This window comes from Triturus cristatus, chromosome 9 (assembly GCF_964204655.1).
Source record: "Triturus cristatus chromosome 9, aTriCri1.1, whole genome shotgun sequence".
Lineage (NCBI taxonomy): Eukaryota > Metazoa > Chordata > Amphibia > Caudata > Salamandridae > Triturus > Triturus cristatus.
In genome coordinates, this window is record NC_140592.1 from 339,967,638 (window position 1) to 339,980,211 (window position 12,574).

Below are 12,574 nucleotides of genomic sequence, written 5' to 3' on the forward strand. Positions count from 1 at the left end.
CTTTCGGTATTCACAGAAGGCATTTAGGAGTCCTAAAGTTAAGACTCCTAACTTCTGTGAATACCGAAATGAGTAAGTGCCTTCTGTGAATACCAAAATGAGTAAGTGCCTTCTGTGAATATAAAAAATGGTAGTAAGTTTAGGGATTTTGTCTTAAGTTAGTTCTGTGAATCGGGCCCTAACTTTTCATGTTAAGAACATATAATCAACAATCAAAAATTCTGTCCTATGAAATTACCAATATAATCAATAAAACCATCAATTCAAAATGAGCAAAAAACACGTTTATGGTTTTTAATCCACCTAAAACACTCCGCCCCAACCTCAATTTAGATGGCATTAGACAGGACAGGGTGAAGGTATTTGAATATCTAGGGGTCACCCTGATAGAAAATATGGAGTGGGGCCCACAAATTGTTAAATCTAAACTTAAGATAGCGCAGACATCTGGAGGAATTATTAAATTACTAAGAAATTCTTCCTCCAAACCTGCAGGCCCTGTAGCAGAGATCTATAAAATGCAAGCCAGAGGTGCGACATTATACGGGGCCGAACTATGGGGGTACTGCTGTTGTCAAGACCTGAGTAAAGTAGAAAATAGCTTTATGAGACAGATTCTGGGTCTCCCTCCAGCACTCCTCTCACCCCACTACGGCTGGACTTAGGGATTAGACCCATCGGGTATGAGATAGAACTGAAACCCATCATGTTCTGGCGTAGATTATGGGTGACACCTGAGTTGATAGTCTATAGAACGGAATTAAAAGAGATATTGAGTATTCCTGTTGCGACAAAAATCCCCTGGTTTATTCATGTAAAAAAAGAATGAACCAGGCTGGGTAAACTAAGCCTGTGGAGTAATCCAGAGGAAGTATGCCCCTTAATTTCCCGTTCCGTACTAGTGAATGCCTATCGAATGAGTAAGTTAGCACAGGTGCATGGGAACCCATCCACAGGACAATGGACAGCCACATTTTTATCCCTGAAGGATGAGTATTTATTTGAGCCTTTTCCAGATGACATCCATCCACCCCTGGCAAGGAAACTATGGGGTCTATTAGGATGGCGGTCAGAAAACCACCCCGACCGCCATGGAAGCGGAAAACTACCGACCGCCGGTACCGTGGAAAAACCGGCGGCCAAATTAGGATCAACCGCCAAAATACACCCACCGCGGCGCAACAGGACCAATAAAAACCGCCCGTAGAGGGCGGAGATGGCCAAAATCTGTCTGCGGTGGTCGGATTCACAGTGGAAAAACACCAACTGGCTGCTAGTATAGCGGAGACACCGCATGGGAAATTAGGATATCCCAGGTAGTTCCGCGGTACGTTCCGCTGTTTCCGACTGCCGCGGTCGCAAACAGTGATGAATGGGAGAGCCGGCAGAAGAGCTGCAGCATAGCCACTGCTGCGGATTATCCGTGAAAAATATGGCGGCCAAATGAAAAAACCCACAATAAGGCCACAAAGTGCACACAGGAAACTAGCCATACCCCCCAAAAACACACCCCAATGACACACCCACATGGCAAGAAGAAAAATACAAATCCCAGGACAACCCGCACAACACACCTGACAGCACTCCCCCTTTTGGACACACCCATATAGCCGGGTATAAAACCAGTCCCTTCCCTAACCACAATCCTTTGCAATACTCCAGAAGTGAAGGGACACACACCCCAGCTGAAAGGAGAGGCAAAGAACGCATCACTAGCCACACCACACAGAGCACCACCACCACTTCCACACCTGCACTACTAACCCCCCTGCACATCACACACCATACACATCACTACCACACCACCACTCACACCCCTGCACCCACAACCACTTTGCACACCACACACCATGGCAACACATAAAATGCCCAAATTCACAGAGAGTGAGTTGACAGTCATGGTAGATGAGATAGTCAGAGTGGAACCACAACTGTTTGGTAGTCTGGTCCAACAGACACCATTAGCCACAAGAACACAAATGTGGGCAAGGAAAGTCGAGAAGGTCAATGCAGTAGGGACCACCCCGTGATCAAAAAAGGAAATCATGAAGCGGTGGCATGACTTGAAGAGGGTTGTCAAAGAGAGGAGGAGCAAGAACCGTGAGCTGGCTGACAGGACTGGAGGTGGCCCTCCCATTCCACCAAAACCATTCACTCCATGGGAGGAGAAGGTGCTTGCCATACTGCATCCAGAGAGTCTCACAGGAGTACCCGGGGGAGTGGAGGCTGGTAAGTACAAACAAATGACTACTACCACACTGCTATGTACTGTCTTGCACAACTACAAAGCTACACCACCTAGGACAAATTCCATTCATCTGCACCACACAGTCCCAAAAACATGTCTCATAGATCCAACATTCACTCACTCCCATTCACCCCAAACATAGCTAGCAACATTACCATGGAGGCATGTGTACAGGCAGCCAGCACTACAACTCCCACCAGGCCCCCTTGTTCCACAGCATCAGCAAGATGGAGCACTCCCCCACCCCACCCAGAAGCATGTGTCAGCCATTACATAACCCACATCAAACTTACAGGAAGGTAGCCATCTTCCCTGGGAGGGTGTTTGTGGGTGGGAGGCCTGTACCACTACTCCCACCATGCCCCCTGTCCCACACCTGAGCAGGATGGAGCACTCCCCCACCCAGAAGCAGTTGGAAGCCATTGTCTCCCTACAAACAAACTAACAGGTAGGTAGCCATTGTTAGATTTGGGGGTCTCTAGTTGGCACAGGTATGCACTTGTGACAAATAGGGACCCTTGCCTCTAGTCAGGGTAAGGGGGTACACTCCTAAAATAACCCCTGCTCACCCCCTTGGTAGCTTGGCACGAGCAGACAGGCTTATCTCATAGGTTGTGTGTAAAGCATTTGTGACCACATACAGTAATCCAGTGACAACACTACAAATGGACACCACACAGGTTTTATATAAAAAATAATTATACTTTATATAGATTTACCACAAGACCATAAACGACAAAAATACACAATACTATTACTTTAAGATGGTAGTTTTTAGCTTAGTTCAGTTCAGTTCTTAAGATGCGACACTTTGCGTCAATGTACCTTACGATGCGTTGCGCTTCCACGACAAGCAATGTCGCAGCAATGGAAATGCGGCAAAGTTCTGGTGCAAAGAAATAAAGACGTGAATATCTTCCAGATGCGGCACGCTTCTCCGGGGATGCGAGAAGTTCTCGGTTCGATGCGTGGACTGCAGCGGCGACACCCTTGTTCAGAAGTGCGACGGCAACAGCTCCAACTGTGACACTCTTCTCCCACGATGCGTGAAGCTTCTGCACGATGCGACAACTACAGCGGCGACATCCTTGTTCAGAAATGCGGCAGCAGCAGCTCCGACGGCGGTGCGCTTCTCGGGGATGCGAGGCGCTTTCTCCGATGCGGTGCAATGCGACAGTTCCAGCGGCGACACCCTTGTTCAGAAGTGCGACGGCAGCAACAGCGAGGGCGACACGCTTCTTCCTCGTTGCGAGACCTTTCTCTCGATGTGATGCAGTGTGACAACTCCAGCAGCGACACCCTTGTTCAGAAGTGCGACGGCAGGCAGCAGCGACGGCGACACGCTTCGGCTTCGTTGAGTCGCGCTTCCAGCTCCTTGCGACACGCAGTCCCTCAGAAGGCCCAAAGCAGCAGCAGGCACTTCCAAAGAACTCTGGGGAGCTGGGGGTTGAAATCTGTTGTCCCTGAGACTTCAGCAGGAGGCAAGCTCTGTTCCAAGCACTTGGAGATCCTTACAAGTTGAAATAAGCACACAAAGCCTCTTCTCCTTCCTTTGGCAGTCAGGCAAACCACTGCAGGCCAATCCCCCAAGCAGCACTTCAGCTTAGTCTCTCCTCAGTTTCTTCAGGTTCCGCTCCTCAGTAAAGGTTTCTTCTTGTTCCAAAAGTGATCTAATTTCTTGGGATCAGGGTCCCACTACTTATACCCCAAAATCCTTTGTTCTCTGAGGGGAGAGGGGCCTTTGCCCAGTCCAAACCAGTTCCTGAGCACTCTGTTTACCAGACTTCTCCTTTCCTTTCACAGTGTAGGGCAGAAACACCAGACGCCCCCCATTGAGGTGGAGCCAGCATTGTGGAAGGCAAGTACAGCCCTGGAGCACTTTGTTGACAGGATTCCTTCTCTCCATTCACTGTGCAGGGCAGAGACATCAGCCGCTCCCCAGGAGGTGGAGCCAGCATTGTGGAAGGCAGGCACAGCCCTATTCAAGGTTTAGGTGTAACCCCTCCCTCCCATCTAGATGCAGATCTCTCTATTCACCACTGGGCTGACGCATCCTGTCTCTTGGAATCCCCCAGCCCTGTCACTCACAGAAACCAGACAAAGGAATACACGACCTAGCAGAGGCAGGCTTGAAAGGTTAGGCAAGAAAATACCTACTTTCTAAAAGTGGTATTTTCAAACACAGAATGTTAAAACCACCTTCACTAAAATATGTATTTTATCATTCTGAGTTCAGGCATACTAAACTCGAATTTCTACCATGTTCTCTGAGTCAGTTAAGATTATAAACATGTAATAATCTAACAGCCCATTCTGGCCTATGGAGAACAGATAGCCTTGCAATAGTGAAAAACGAAAATGGCTATAATTCACTATTAGGACATGCCACACACATCAGGGTATGTCCTACCTTTTATTTACAATGCACCCTGCCCTTGGGCCTACCATAGGGGTGTCTGATATGAAGAAAAGGGAAGGTTTAGGGACTGGCAAATGGGAGCACTTGCCCAGTCAGCATGACAGTACCAGACTGCACGCAGGCTCTGCAATGGCAGACCTTAGACACATTTTACAGGGATGCTTCTGTGGGTGGCACAACCAGTGCTGCAAGCCCACCAGCAGCATTTGGATTTACAAGCCCTGGGCACACTCAGTGCACTATACTAGGGTCTGACAAGTAAACCAAATCAGTCAATCATGGAATCACTAATCAATACAGTCATTTACAGTAGGGAGCACTTGCACTGTGGCACTGGACAGCAGTGGCACAGTGCCCAAAGCATCTAACACCAGCAAAAACATATGAGGCAACAGCAAAAATGGAAGGGAGACCCACGCCAATGGTGCCAGGTCTTACAGCCATCTTCACAGGGAGGCGTGCATGTGGGTTGGAAGTCTGCAGTAACACTCCCACCATACACCCCGTTCCACACCTGAGCAGGATGGAGCACTCCCCCACCCAGAAGCAGTTGGAAGCCATTGCAGTACACCAAACAAACTTACAGGTAGGTAGCCATCTTCACAGTGAGGGTGTTTGTGGGTGGGAGGCCTGCCCTACTATTCCTACCATGCCCCCTGTACCACAGCCTAGCAAGATGAACCACTCCCCCACCCCACCCAGAAGCATGTGTCAGCCATTAGATAACCCACATCAAACTTACAGGAAGGTAACCATCTTCCCTGGGAGGGTGTTTGTGGGTGGGAGGCCTGTACCACTACTCCCACCATGCACCCTGTCCCACACCTGAGCAGGATGTAGCACTCCCCCACCCAGAAGCAGTTGGAAGCCATTGTCTCACTACAAACAAACTAACAGGTAGGTAGCCATCTTCACAGGGAGGGTGTTTGTGGGTGGGAGGCCTGCACCACTACTCCCACCATGCACCCTTATCCCCCAGTAGAGCAATATGGAGCTCTCTATACCACCCAGATGTATGTGGCATCTAATGGATCACCACAAACAAACTAACAGGTAGATAGATATATTATTCTGTCTTGTGACACCACTGAGCAGGATGAAAGCCTCCACCACGCACACACAGATGTGTCACCTAACAAAGCCACATGTGAAAACATAACAGGTAAGTATCCAGTACGTGCACCTAGCCATTTGTCACAAAATAAATGGTGCAATATGACAACACCAGCCCTCTCATTGCACAAATACGCACACCGATCCTATTGCCACGCACGGTGTGCACACAGCTAAGCAAAGGAAACTGTCACAACAACCAAAGTGTGACACACCAATGCACATGTAGAAGAAAGTCTGTGCACAATCATGCACAGCACCGATTGACATGTGCAGTGCCATGGGGCCAGAGCAACAAGGACCATTCAAAAAATAAGAAAGCATGTTTGGTGGTACAAATCCAGATATGCACATGACAAGACAAAGGTATGCAGGAGATGACAATGGCCAGTCCATGGCCAGATGTGACGTCTGCCAGGTCAGACAAATCAACAGAGTCCTCACTGAAATAATATGTTGTGCTAGTCCCTAGGTGTCAACATGTCCCTGTAATTACAAATTATGCATGTGGCGCATGGTATGTATTGACACCTCACACCATGGATAAGTAATGCATGTACCACAGCATCATGTCAGGAGGCACAGTAGTGCACATAGAAAACAATGTGATGATCAGTCAACTGTGTAGTATACAAACAGTGAATGACACACAGCTAACACAAAGCTTGCGGGTGCACTACAATGACCATTTCCCATCTGACCCACAGGTGACCAAGAACTGACTGCAGAGGACAACACCAGCAACCTGCAGAGCCAGTCTCCCTCCCCCCCCGGTACATGGACTCTCGGATATTGACTCCCGGGATTCTCTGGACGATGAGCTTGAAGCCGGCCCATCTGGTGTGCCAGAGCGCAACAGGTCCCAGGACCCCATCGTCCCCCCACCACATCTGCTGCAATAACAACGTCACTGCAGAACCCTGCTGTTATGGCCTGTGCGTCCAACACCACCGCCACCACCACCACCACCACCACCACCAGTGCTGCCTGCAACACTCCCCCTGTCCCAGAGGATGACCACCCCACCCCACCGACTGAGGAGGGCAGGGAGAGGATGCGGGTGTCTACAGTGGTGAGGCAACAGGTCCGTGGCAGCAGGGAAGGTGGGAGGGGCAGGGCCACTCACAGACACCAAGAGTCTGGGACCCAACCCCTGGACCACATTAACAGAGTCCTTGTGGCATACGAACGGGCCCAGGGACGAATAGGCCGGTCGGAAGAAGTGTTCCGTGAGCTCATCCTGCTGATGAAGTCCATCAACACCCGCATGGGACAAATTGTGGACCTCTTGGGCCAGCAAGTGGTGGTACTGAGGGACAGGCCTGTGCCACAACCAACATCTCCACCTCCCTCTGGTGGGCCACAGGATGACAGTTCACCATCCCCCCTGCGGCCACAGAGAGGGGTGAGTCGTCAGACCCCACTGGCCCTGCAACAAGGGCCCCCCCTGCAAAGTGACGAAGGGGCCGTCCTAAGAAAACCCTGGGAGTATCTGGAGGCAGAGCACGTTCCAAACGCCAGTCACTGAGCCAGCCAATATGGCAACCCTCTTCACCACTGCATTGACTTTTTGGACTGTCCTTCCCCACACTGCCTTGTGAATGGCATCTGTCTGTTGGACTGGGTCACCACATCAATGTGGTGACTACTCGATTATCTCATTTACCATAATTGTCAACTCACTGCTCCACTAATCACCTCAATGTAAATGTTCACCCACCTCACATGTCACCATTGTAAATTAAAAATCCTTACACATATGTTGTTGTGTCTGCTCCGTCTTTATTCCAGGATGTACAATCTTCAACATGATTACAATGTACCAGAAGTATGAAATGTATGTAGGCAAGGAGAAGTTGAAGGCACCTAGGAAAACACAACAGAACAACATTCACTAGTCTGGGTGTGGCAACACAGACATCACACAACACCTACCATCAAGATAATCCAACATGCACACATCACATTGGGCAACAAGTGTCAACATACACATCCTGTAGATGTTCCTAAATGACCTGTCCCAGAAACATTGTCAGCCATCACTGAGTCTACAACCAGGTGCTGTCACAAATCTCACATACACCTTCACAACAACAGCAACATCATCAGACAATGGGTACGTTGTACATTGTTACCCACCTTCAAGTGAAGTAGTGGGTGATGAGCTGTTGACGCAGGTCAACACCTTCCTCCTCTCCACTGTCCTCATCACTGGACACGGGTTGGTTTGCAGGCCTTGTGTCCTCATCATCATCCAGGATCAGGGGAATCACCTTGCGAATGGCTAGGTTGTGGCGCATGCAACATGCTACTACAATCCGACACACCTTCCCGGGCGAGTACATCAGTGCACCTCCGGTCTTGTCCAGGCAGCGGAAAGATGACTTCAGCATTCCAAAAGTACGCTCCACCACACGACGTGTCCTCCCATGGGCAACATTGTAGCGGACTTCAGCTGGGGTCCTGGGATTCCACAGTGGGTTCAGCAACCAGGGACGGTTGGGATATGCAGTCATCTAGGTGTGACAAACACAAATAAACATTGCTATGTCGCTGAGGCAGAGGGCAGCAGGTCACACACCCAGCACGCCATATGACTAGGCATACTCACCCACAATCCATGCACGCTCGGAAAGCAGATTAGCCATCAGCTGGGGTACAATGCTGTTACGCAGGATGTATGAGTCATGGGCTGAGCCTGGGTATTTGACAGTTGTGTGAGATGATCATATCTGCCAGGCACACCACTTGGACATTTATGGAGTGGTAATGTTTACGATTCCTGTAGATGTGCTCATGTGCCTGTGGTGGCACAAGCCCAACATGGGTGCAATCAATGGCACCAACAACATTGGGGATGTGTCCGAGGGGATAGAAATCTCCCTTCACAGCTGCCAATTCAGGCCCCCTGGGGAAATGGATATATCTGTCCTTGTAGATCAGCATGGCAGACAGTACATCATGCAGCACCATGCTGAACATAGGTTGTGACATCCCACCTGCTCTGGCCACCGTATGCTGGAATGATCCAGTGGCAAAAAAATGCAGGGCCGCCATCACCTTATACGTTGGGGTGAAAGCTGTTGGTTATGTTCTGCGAGGCTGCAGGTGGGGCTCCAACATATCACAAAGGGTTTTTAGGGTGGCTCTATCCAAACAGCATTTCCGGATGATCGCCTTATCCTCCATGTCTTACAGCACTGTCAAGTGATGAAGCAGATTTGGTCTCCTCCTAGTTGAGATGAAAGTGGACACATGTCAATGCAATACATCATGAGATGGGCACAGCATCTCACGTTCTGGATGACACAACACCAACAATGACTGTCATCAAAATTGAGTTACAGACCAGCTTACAAGTAGGGACACCTTCAGCTACACAAATGGCACACTTGTCAACTTACACAAAGCAAGGACATCAAACACCACCTCGGTCAATGTGAATGCACATAGGGATATGGCCACATTTACCATGGGCACGCCTGGGAGTATAGCATCCAGCATATGTGTTACAAATCAACCCCACTGTCTCATACCTAGCTGCTGCACCTGACACACCTTCATGCGTCATTTGAACCTGGCACACATCAACAACACAATGACCACAGTCTGAGCAGAAATGACGATTGTGTGCATGATCAGACATAAGAGAACACGCAAAAAAAAATCATTCATTGAGACAAACATTGCTGTGATTGTCACTACACCTCAACACATTGACATGTGCACACATTGTAGAGTCCATAACAACACTGTCCTGTGTACAGGACCATCAATATCACAAGTGGCATGTGAGGGAGTACATGCCAATCTACGAAAACACATACACAAACATGGCATGTGTAGTCACCAGTGGAGTAAATGGAACATTGGCATTGTGTGCACAATGATGTGGCCACTGTGCACTGTTGATGTTTGCCAGATGGCCATTGTGATTGTATGGCACCCAAATCGCGGTAGCTACCGCCTGGCCTCACCGGTGTGTCACCAGCAATCCCCATATACACAAGTGCGGTAGTGATAGCCATAGAGACATGCCCAAATGGCGGTTGGCATGCTCCGCCACCCAAATCGCGGTGCCTCATGTGAATGTATGGCACCCAAATCGCAGTAGCAACCACCTGGCCCCTGCGGTGTGTCACCGCCATGGAGCATGCCCTTACAGCCAATGGGAACCTTAATTGCGGTGGCATTATGCAATTTTGAAAATCGCAGTAGGCGTGCTCCGCCACCGCGGAGCTGGTCATTGGATGCAAATGAAAGATGCACCATCGCAGTAGCGCCCGCCTGGCCCCTGCGGTGTGTTACCGCCATAGAGCATGCCCTTACAGCCAATGGGAACCTTAATTGGGGTGGCATGATGCAATTTTGAAAATCGTGGTAGGCGTGCTACGCCATCACGGAGGCGCCCATTGGATGCATTTGAAAAAGGTAGACCTGGAACACCAATTGCTGCAGCTTGGCACCATTGAAACGACCCCAGGAGGCTATATATGTGTGGGAGGGAGTCTCGCATTTGCACTGCTCCCAGAGCCTGCTGCCAGAGACCCCTCACCTGCTGCTGCCTCCAGGGACTGCTGCCAGAGACCCCTCACCTGCTGCTGCCTCCAGGGACTGCTGCCAGAGACCCCTCATCTGCTGCTGCCTCCAGGGACTGCTGCCAGAGACCCCTCACCACCCAATTCCGCCACTGTTGTCTCATGTCCACAGTGATGGCAAGGACTGAGAAGATCCGTGCCAGTCCCTTCACAAGCGAAGAGCTGGAGGTCCTGGTGGACGAGGTGCTCACACAGTACCCAAGGCTATATGGTGCCCCAAATGTCGTGGTAAATCCTCAACAGTGGGGGGGGGAGTACAGGGGGGGCACACATGTAGTTGGACTGATGCAGTCTGTGCCTGAGAGTGGGGGATTGTGTCATGCGCTGACTAACATGCTGTCTCCAGGGGGAAGGTGTGTGTACCCCATGCCACAGGTTTCCCTGCCTGCACATGTATGTTTGAGTGACCTGTGTTGTTTTGTTAGCCATGAAGTGATGCAGCAAGTTGTTCATGCAGGAGTCAGGACAGTGATTGCTTGGGTGAATGGCTGTGTGTGCCCCTGTTGTCCATCTCAGTGTGAGCCCAGCTGGCCTGCACAGTCCCCACCCAAAAAGACAAGGACACATCACTTCACTTACAGAGTATTACATCAGTCTTTTCTCATTGCACTCCAGCTATGAGCCATCTCAGCACTCTAGATTGCACACGACCGGCCTTGTGAAAAGCATTTTGGATTTGTGAGATCATGTCCCTCAATGTGACATACATGACACAGTTAGCTATTCATAGGGCAGGGACATTGAGGGCTACGCAGTCTTGGACACAGTGAGTCTACCCCCAAACACAGGTTGATATGTGATGTATTTCTTGCTCAACCTAAAAATGAACTGGAGATGTGGGCAGGCTACACAGAGGTTTCAGTGCTGGCATCCTGCATGTGTGTGAGATGTGCAGGGACTGTGCTCCCCCTCACACCTGCATGCATTTACATCAGCTTTTCCCATGCAGATGTACCATGTGAGATGTATTCTTGTCTCTGTTAGACATATCTGTGGATTTGGGATGCGTTTGTATCATGCTACTGTACTGGGAGATGTAGGTACATAACACTGTGTCACTGATCATTTTCCCCTCTTGTATCCCATACCTGCAGTTCAAGGTACACCAGCGTAAGACCATGTGGAGGGCCATTGCGGCCAAGGTGCGGGCTCTGTTTGTCTCAAACCGACGTCGTACCCACTGCCACAAGAGGTGGGACGACATCAGCCGTCTGGCAAAGAACGTGGCGGAGATGACCTTGTGGCTGCTTTATCGCACTGGGCGGTTGGCACGGTGCAGCATGACACAACTCATGGGCCGCATCTTGCCCGTGACACAGCCAGAGCTGGATGCACGTTTGAAGGAGCATCAGCAGCAAGCCAGGGGTGAGCATTCTGGGAAGGATGACTTTGGCTGGGAGTGGCTGCATGTGTACAGAGCCTGTGCCAGCACTGGCCTCTGTGATGTTGGTAGTGTGATGCAGTGGCTTGTAAGTGGCTGCTGGGCTTGGTGCAGGTGGTATGCATTTGCCCTATCTGTACTTACTAAGGTAATTTGAGTACTGTGCATTCCCATTGCATTCTGAGTCGTGGTCTTCAGGTATGGTCTGCATTGGGGTAGTCTGGGGAATCCCATGGGAGAGAACGGCAGTGAGCCCGATCTGAGTGTGCCTTCATCAATGCGTCCATTGCCTGCACTCAGATTTGTGAGGCTTATACATCTGACACCAATGTGCACCAGTCGTTGGGCCCCAAAGTACAACATGGTGGGTGGCATGGGCTCATGGCCATTGTGCTATGTCATGTTGTAGTCTGTGTCTGTGTTGTCCACTCCTGCTCCATCCAGATCTGTCAGTGGCAACAAGTAGTGTGCCCCCATCATGGCCCTAGGTGTGCTCAGATCTATTTGTGTGTCTGGTTGAACGAAGCAACTAGCAGGGTGTTGTGCTGTGTGCTCATCACATGGCTCACTTCTGCCTGAATTTCCAGTTTCCACGCACTGTTTGAGTCAATATAGTGAGTCAGCACAATGTGATTGCACAGGGTGGTGTGCAACATGTAGATTTAGTCATCTTTTGTGATGCTTTGCTTGCATATGTTTGTTATGTTGCTGCCACTGAACTGACCCTACATCTCTCTCTCTCATGCAACATCTCCTGTGGTCACGGAGGGACAGGAGACGGACACCAGTGGGGGTGAAACAAGCACAACAGCTGC